Source organism: Castor canadensis, chromosome 11, assembly GCF_047511655.1.
Source record: "Castor canadensis chromosome 11, mCasCan1.hap1v2, whole genome shotgun sequence".
Taxonomy (NCBI): domain Eukaryota; kingdom Metazoa; phylum Chordata; class Mammalia; order Rodentia; family Castoridae; genus Castor; species Castor canadensis.
In genome coordinates, this window is record NC_133396.1 from 38095309 (window position 1) to 38102848 (window position 7540).

The following is a 7540-nucleotide window of genomic DNA, read 5'->3' on the forward strand; positions in this document are numbered from 1 at the left end:
CCTTTCTATGTTTTAAAAATGTCACTACTAGGAAATTTAAAACTTTACATCAGCCAAGCATCATGGCACACACCTGTAATTTCAGCACTTGGGAGGCTAAAGCAAAAAGATCAGAAATTCAAGGCCGGCATAGGCTACGTAGTAAGCCCCTGTCTCAAAAAACAAAATAGCTAGAGGCATGGTTCAAGGGGTAGAGGGCCTTCCTAGAAAGTTCAAAACCATAAGTTCAAACCCCAGCACCACAAATAAAAGAATAAAGTACTGACATTTGAAAAACTTAAAATAAAACAAAGCAAAACATGATACATCAGTGCTACTTCACAGCACAAAGAATGGGGTCAGCAAATGTTTTCTTTTTTCTTTCTTTCTTTTCTGGCAGTACTTAGGTTTGAACTCAGTACCTCACACTTGCTAGGCAGGCACTCTGCCACTTGAGCCATGCCCCCACTCCTTTTTCCCTTAGTTATTTTTCAGGAAAAGTATTAGGTTTTTGCCCGAGGCCTGCCTCAGATCACAATTGTCCACTCCCCTGTATCAGAATTATGGACATGTACCACCGTGCCAATTTGAGATGGGATATTGCTAACATTTTGCCTGGGTTGGTCTTGTACTGGGGTCTTCCTGATCTCCACTTCCCAAGTAGCTGGGATTACAGATAGGAGCTACCATGCCCAGCCCTTTTCCTTTTTTTTTTTTTTTTTGAAACAGGATCTCACTATGTAACCCAGACTAGTTTCAAACTTGCAATCTTCCTGCCTTAGCCTTTCAAGTGCTGGGATTATAGGCGTAAACCACTAAACATGGCTTCAGTAAATGTTTTCTATAAAACATTTTTGTAAAACAAGATTGCAAATATTTTAGACCTTGTGGGTTATATGGTTTCTATTGCAACTGCCCCTGTCATACCAAATCAGCTATAGATTACAGTAAACAAATGGGCATGGCCAAGCTTCAACAATTGTGTTTACAAAAGCAATCAGCAGGCTGAGCAGTGGTTTTCCAACTCTTGCTCTAGAGAAATAGAGAAGTGTGGCAAAGGACTGGGGTAGTGGCTCAAGTGGCAGACAGCCTGCCTAGCAAGCATGGGGCCTTGAGTTTAAATCCCAGTATCACTGGGAAAAAAATCATAAAAACAGAGAAGCTTGGTCCAAGAGCCCAGGATTTGGAGTAAGAGAGGAGAGGGTGGGATTCTGACACTGGCTGTTACCAACAGTGTAACTGACGTTAGGTTACTTAGCTACTCTGAGTCCCTACTTAGCTACTTTGTCTAAAAAATGGGGCTAGTACGTCCAATGGGAAAGAGCACGAATGAACAATTCATAGAATACAAAAGACCAGGACATGTAGAAAATACATTATGTTCACTGCAAGAAACAATAAAGATTAAAACAGTAATGATAGAACACGCCTGTAATCCCAGCACTGGCGGGGGGCGGGGAGGGGGGGTGGCTGAGGCAGGAGGATGCAGAGGCCAGACCAGCTGGGCTACATAGCAAGAACTGTCTCAAAAAAAAAAAAAAAACCTAAAATGGATGAAACTAGAGATCAGCCTGCTAAGCAAAATAAACCAAACTGAGAAAGACAAATATCACATTCTCTCTTATATGCACAATCTAGACCTTCCTTTTATAAAAAACAAAACAAAACAAAACAAATGGCTGGCACCGGTGGCTCGTGCGTGTAATCCTAGCTACTCAGGAGGCAGAGATCAGGAGGATCGCAGTTTAAAGCCAGTCTGGGAAAATAGTTCTCGAGACCCTATCTCAAAAAATCCTATCACAAAAGGGCTGGTGGAGTGGCTCAAGGTGTAGGCCCTGAGTTCAAGACCCAGTACCACAAAAAAAAAAAAAAATTTACGTGAATATAAAAGGGAGACCATTGTAAGGGGAGAGGGTGACAGGAAAAGTAATAGGGGGTGACTATGATGAAAATACTTTATATTCATATATGAAAATAAAATAATGAAACCCATTAAATTTATTTTTAAACTGGGGGGATAAGAAAGAGCAATAAGGGGATTAATTTGATCAAGACATATTATATGCATATATGGAAATATCACAATGAAATCACTTTGTGCAATTATATACTCTGATAAAAAAGAAAGAAATTAAAAAGTAATATATATATATATATATATATATATATATATATATATATATGAGCAGTAATGAGATACATTTATCTCTCAGTTGAAAAGTGTTGCTTGCTATTGGTTTTGGACCAAATCCAGGCTTCACACACACTCAGCATGCTCTTCACCACTTGGTCACATCCTCAGCCCCTTGTTTGTCTCATGTATGATTAGTGGGGAGGTAAATCGATATAACCCTTCTAGAAAGCAACTTGGCAATATTGATCAAAATCTTTATTTATTTACTTACTTTTTGGTGGCACTGGGGTTTGAACTCAGGGCCTCACGTTTGCCACGCAGGTACTGTACCCCTTAAACCACTCTGCCAGCCCAAAAACCTTTTAAAATGAGATTGGTAGAGTGGCTCAAGTGATAGAGCACCTGCTTGGTAAGCATGAGGTCCTGAGTTCAAACTCCAGTACCACACACACACACAGTTTTTTAAACTGTATACCCTTGAATTCCACTTCAAGAAATCTATCTGAAGGAAATAATCAGAGAGGGAGACAGAGGGTTTGTACAAAGATGTTCACTGTAGCATTGTTTATAATAGTGGAAAAGGAGAACAACCCATACACCTAGCAATTAGGACAATGCTTAAGTAAATTTTGACATACCAATTTGATTTAAGCAAACATAAAAGTTATGTTTAAAAGATTTAATAACAAAGAAAGATGTACCCTTTCTTTTTTTTTGACTTTTTATTTATTTATTTTTTAATTTTAATTTTTTTATTATTCATATGTGCATATAATGCTTGGGTCATTTCTCCTCCGAGATGTGCCCTTTCTGATGCCATGTGTATACCATGCTAAGCTAAGGAAGACAGTGGAAAGCACATAGGAAAAAGAAGAGTGCCAAATGCATGAAAATGTTGCTAAGTGTTCTCTCTGGATGGTGAGGTTATGTGTGATGTACAGTTTCATTATTATCTTCTGTGTTCTCTGCTATTCTTTCTTTTGGGTGTACAGTGATTTAAACTCAGGGCCACCGACTGGCTAGGCAGGTAGTCTATCACTTAAACCACACCTGCAGCCCTCTCTGATGTTCTTTATTTAGCATGTAATACTTTTACAATTAGGAAATTAATATTGTAAAAACCCTAAGCCCTCATTCAGTCAAAAAGTGGGCAAAGCATATGCATAAATGATATTAAAAAGCAAAGAAGGCAGAAAAATGGCAAATAAATATAAAGGTTTTCCCCATTTCAGTACTAACCAAGGAAGTTAAAACAACAAAGATTTTTTTTCCTGATACACCAGTTTAGCAAAAATGGGAAAAATATGCACTATGGCAAGGATATAAGGGAATGGGGTCCTCTCCTGTGCTTTGGGTAGAGTGTAGCATCTTTTTTTGGACAGCTTGGCAACTACAGAAATGTTAGGGGTGCGCTCTGTTCCATTTGATGGTTTCACTTGTGGGTATGGAGCACGCCTGCATGAGAGGCTGCACCAGAGCGCTCAGGGAAGTGTTGCTATGGCTCACCACACCTCATCAGAAACAAGCCCTACGTCCATCAACAGAATTGTAGCAAAGCTATTGTGTGGAATATTAGGTAGAAGTTAAAAAATAAAACAGATCAACATATTCCAACATAAAATGAGGGAGGAGAGCACATGCAGTGTGATGCAGCAAAATGACTGTGTTCATGTTAAAAAAAAAAACAAAAACAACAACCCTCTTTCTCTTGATAGACATAAAGGTTTGGGGGAAATTCTACCCTGTAGCTTTTTGGGGGGAGGGAGATGACAGGGGACTTCTCCCTCTGGTTCCATAAGCTTCTGTCCCTTAAGAGTTCAAACTGTCTGGATTCAACCTAGGTCCCTTCCACTTACCATGTGACTTCGAGCAAGTTGCTTAACCCCTAACCCCCCCTCCCCAAAGCCTCAGCTTGTTCATCCATAAGATAGGGATGACACCTGCCTCCTAAGGCTGTTCAGAAAATAAGACGAATAAGGTAAAGACCTTCCTTCCCATAGTGCCTGACCCTCCAACGTTAACTACAACTTCTACTAGTAGTTACTATCAATATGATCAGTAACACAGCACTTAAAATACTCTCATTAACTAACTACTCGTGAAAAAAAAAATTTTTTTGATTGAAGGGCTAACAGCTTCCTGTACACCTACACAGGCACAAGGATCCCAGACATGGCAGGAACCTGGCACACAGCAGGAGGGTCTGCTGCACAGGGTCCCCTGTGTCTGGTCTCCTGGTACAGCACGAGTAGCCCTTGTCCTGCCTCAACACACAAAAGGGCCTGTGCCACTCAGTAACAGAGCATTGCCTAGCATGGTGCAGGTGCTGGCTTTGATCCCCTGGAACGCTTCTCAGTCCCAGGTGGAAACCTCCGCAAGCAGGTTGGGCAAGTTCTCCGCACCTCAACTTTGCACCAGCAGGCAGTGATGGAGACTGTACTATGGAGTTTCAGGGTGGTGTTCTTGGCAGAGTGCCTGGCACTGATATCAGTGTTCAGGTTGCTGATGTCAGTAGGAGTGGCTTCTCTACTGCTACCATTATGAAATGTCTGGTCTCTCCCAAGTGCTCTGCAGACTCCTCCAGAGCCCACGGGCCCTTCACTGGCAGACAGCCTGCACTCAGAATTTTACCACCTTGCTATCACTGCTTTGGTGTAATGTATCATTTTTAGAACAGTCAGAGGCAGTCTGAAGAAACAGGAAGGACACAAGTTTTAGAGTCCCACAGCCTTGAATCCCAACCCTGGCTCTTCTCATGTCATTGACCGAATTCCCTTGATCCCCAGGATCCTCACATTATACACCTCATAAAGTCACATTGTATACCTCTTCAGGTCATTGATAAAACAAGGTGGTCAGGCTCCCTGACACCTGTAATCCCAGCTACTTGGGAGGTGGAAATGAGAGGATCAAGGTTCAAGGACAACCTGGGCTAAAAGTCAATGAGACCCCTCCCATCTCAACAAACAACCTGTAACCCCAGCTATTATGGAGACATAGGTAGGAGTATAATGGTCTGACTCTATCTGAAAAACAACTAAAGGAAAAAGGGCTGGGGATGTGACTCAAATGATAGAGTACCTGCTGCACAAGTACGACGCCCTGAGTTCAAATCCCAGTATCAGGGAAAAAACAAACAAACAAGGTAATACATGTGGCAGCCAGTGCCCAATAGTGCAGGCTCCTTAATGTTTTTCCCATGCTGACTTATCAGGTGTGACAATGGCAAATTCCTACTAAGCCTTGTTGCTTGGGCCATAATTAGACACTCCTGCACACCTACTCATCGTATGCACAGCTCAGGCCAAGTGCCTAGGAAGAAATGGCCTCTTGGAAAACAGAACTTGGAAATCTGTGAAGAGGGGGAGCTTGACGAGGTCAGATTGTGTAAAATGTGGGTAGGTGGGAGTAAGCAGAATGTAAACAATAACAGCAATGAGAACAATAGACTGGGTTTGAACTCAGGGCTTTGCACTTGCAAAGCAGGTGCTCTACCACTTGAGCCACACCTCCAGTCTATTTTGCTCTGGTTATTTTGGAGATAGGGTCTTGAAAACTATCTTCCCAGGCTGGCCTCAAACTGCGATCCTCCCAATCTCAGCCTCCCAAGTAGCTAGTATTACAGGCCTGAGTCACTGGCATCCTGCCCAACTTCTTTGTTCTTTACAACATTATTGATTTTTCCCCCATACCCCAAGTATGATTAGCCTCAATTTACACATGAGGACACTGAGTCTAAAAGCAGGGAAGGAACTATTCTAAGGTCACAGAACAGGAAGAGGCAAAGCCTGAATCCAGGCCTATCAATTTCTAGAACTTGAGCTCTTTCTTTCTTTGGAGGGGGCGAGGCATATGCACATGTGTGCCCTGCCCCTAGGCCTCAGTGGGCAAGGCTGGGTCTATAAGGCCCCCGAAATATTCATCCCCTATATCATCTTCTTTGGTTAAGGGAAAGGGGTATCACATAGCACTTCCAGGCAGAACCAAGGCCCTGAACCCCAGTGCCTGGGCTCCTGGTACACCATGAGTGGCCCTTGTCCTGCTTCAACACACAAAAGGGTCCATGCCACTCAGTGGCAGAGCACTTGCCTAGCACAAGTGAGGTGCTGGCTTTGGTCCTTGGCACCACAAAAAAAAAAAAAAAAAAAAAGGAAAAGAGAAGTATGTCTGCACCAATCATAAAGCAATAATAATAATGTCTCTACTTTTTGAATGATTTAACATTTTTGCAGTAAAGCACACACGCACACACCTGTACAAAACACTCTGAAGAGTTTAGAGGTCCAGTTTTCAGGTGCTCAGGGTCTCAGGGCAATCAAAGTGGAGAAGACCCATGTGTGCTGCCCTCTTGGGGCCAGCAGATGGCAGGGCAAGGGCAGGAGTCCAGGAACTCTGTCTCTATCTCTCTGTCTCTCTGTTTCTCTGTCTCTGTCTCTGTCTCTGTCTCTGTCTCTCTCTCTCTCTCTCTCTCTCTCTCTCTCTGTGTTTGTGTGTGTGTCTCTTGGCGGTACTGGGGTTTTAACTCAGGGTCTTGCGCTTGTCAGGCAGGCACTCTACCATTTGAGCTATGCCCTCAAACCCTTCAATTCACCCTTTCAAGACTTGGAGCTGTCACAGAGCCTGTAGTCACCGTGGCATTAGGCACCCTTCCTGCACCCCTGGCCTTTCCAGGAGGGATGGGTTGTCCAACAGATTTTCTTTCTTGCAGGATAGACAGGGTGTCAGCTCTAAGCGAAGGGAGAGCTGGTATCATTGACAGAGAAGAGAAACCAGAGCCAATAGGACCCACTCGTCCTCCCTTTATTTATTGCCAGAGCTGTGCTTTCTGAATGAAGAAGAGTCTACCCGAGAATCTGATGTGTGAGAGCAGGAGGGACAAAGCCAGCCCACACATCCACATGGCTGTAGGCACGCGCCCATCTGGGAGTACACAAAGGGAAGCTGGCCAGACACTCCTCCCCAGGTAACTGTGTGGGGGTTTCCCCAAGCCTGAGACCATGGGTTTCCTTTTCAAATAGTGAGATGGAGTCAGATGGTGAAGATGCAACCAGGCAGAGCCTCACACTTAAGAGTGTCACCAGGGGTGTGTGGCCATGGGCGCTGGAGCCAGAGAGAAAGGCCATTGCTCCTTTCCTACCTAATCAAACCTTCTGGCATTGACAGAGGTGAACCAGGGGGTGGAGAGCTCTGCTTCACCATTATCTCTGCTCTCGTGGCACCTTCTCCTCCCCCCTCCTCCCTCTCCCCCTCCCTCTCTTGCCCTCCCTCCATCCCAGCTTTGCTCCTGCCTATGAAAAATCAGCAAATAAAAAGTTACATTAACCCCACCCTGACCTCACCGACATAATACACTGCAGGCTGATGCGCTGCCTTTGGAGGCTCGCTGAGAACCTGTCACTCTCCAATGTCCCGAGCACAGCCTGGGGA